The following is a 1484-nucleotide window of genomic DNA, read 5'->3' on the forward strand; positions in this document are numbered from 1 at the left end:
CTCTCCCCGCTCCTGGGGCTGCCTGTCCCAGGGGTGCCGTGTCCCTCCCGGGTAAATCCCTCCTCGGCCCCACTCGCTGACCCGGTCGCTCCCATTTCCCCTTTCCTGTGACACGACTGGTGTCGGGTCTCTGAGACCCGTCCGCCCCCTGCCCCCGGTCACTGTGTGCAGAATGGCACAGACGGCCCCCAGATTCCGACCCAGCCCCTAAAACAACCCAAAACCCAAGAAACTAGCACCATTTCTCCTGGCGGGGATTTTTCCACCTCCCTGAGCCAGGACACCCCTCTGCCTGGAGGAAGACGCGGTGCCACGGCTGCTTCGGGGACTTTATTGCCAGGGAGCCAGTGCAGGGGCAGCCGGGGGGCTGGGACCGTGGGGCAGCGGGGAGCAGAGGAGCAGGGACGCAGGGAACAGGGGCACGTGCATGGGCTGCACGGGCTGCACGGGCATGGTCTGCACGTGCATGGGCTGCACGGGCTGCACGGGCATGGTCTGCACGTGCATGGGCTGCACGGGCTGCACGGGCTGCACAGCGGAGCGGGGCGCGCTGCCCCATGCAGCACGCTGCAACGCGCCGGCAGGGCCGTGCGCTGGCCCCGCTCCTAGCCCTTGCACTTGCAGACGAAGGGGTTGCGCTCGCTGCACCCGTCGTCGTCCCAGGACAGGAAACCTGCCGAGAGAAGGGGAGCGGGCGCTGGGGGGGCCCTTTGCGCCGTGCCCAGGCCCCACGGAGCCGTCCCGGGGCGGCCGAGGGCAGGGGCTGCGGCCGCCCTCACCCGAGGACTCCTCCAGCACGGCGCAGTGCTTCCCCTTGGTGAAGTCGTCATCGTCCCAGGCCGCGTAGCGCATCTTGGAGCCGTCCGCCCAGGCCCACGCGTCGCTCTGGGGAGAGCAGCGGCACGTCGGGGAGCGGGAAAGGGCCCCGTGGGGCCGGGGAGCAGCGAGGGGGCGGCTGGGGCGCAGCGGACAGAGCTGGGAGCAGGAGCAGGTACTGGCAGCAAGGCAGGGATGCACGGGGCAGACGTGCGGTGCCGGGTAGATGTGCAGCGGTGCAGGGTGCAGCAGAGGCGGGCGCAGACGGGGGACGCCTGCGCCCGCAGAGCGGCGCGGGGCTCGGGGGTTGCGGGCGCTGGTGCTGCGGTGCTCGGGGCGCCTCACCCGGTACTGGAGGCCGATCCAGACGTCGTCCTCCTCCTTGGCGCGCTGGCACTGGCTCACGAACTTGGCCAGCGCGCGGTGCTCCTCGGCCGAGAGCACGGAGGCGAGGTGGCAGCTGCGGCGCAGCGTCCGGCACCAGCCCTGCGGCGGCACAGCGGCCGGGGGGGCTGCCTGGCGCCCCCCCGTACCCCCGTGTCCCCACACCCCCGGGGGGGTCCCTCACCTCCGCCTGCCGCCAGGTCGCCTCGCGCCCGAAGTAGCCGTAGCAGCCGCCCCGCCAGTGCAGCCAGCCGCGGGGGCACTTGGAGCGCGGCGGGGCGCGC

The 1484-nt window shown here is 72.6% G+C and overlaps 1 long non-coding RNA gene across 1 annotated transcript; it reads right to left on the reverse strand.

Annotated features, from left to right (window-relative positions):
* Positions 1-615: 615 nt before the first annotated feature.
* On the reverse strand, positions 616-846 carry LOC112956560. Its single transcript, XR_003251069.1, has 2 exons — positions 780-846; positions 616-673 (listed from the first exon to the last, which is right to left on the reverse strand). It is a non-coding gene; the product is annotated as an uncharacterized LOC112956560 (long non-coding RNA).
* Positions 847-1484: the final 638 nt, after the last annotated feature.

The sequence above is a fragment of the Nothoprocta perdicaria genome, unplaced genomic scaffold (assembly GCF_003342845.1).
Source record: "Nothoprocta perdicaria isolate Ctin4 unplaced genomic scaffold, notPer1 scaffold_648, whole genome shotgun sequence".
Lineage (NCBI taxonomy): Eukaryota > Metazoa > Chordata > Aves > Tinamiformes > Tinamidae > Nothoprocta > Nothoprocta perdicaria.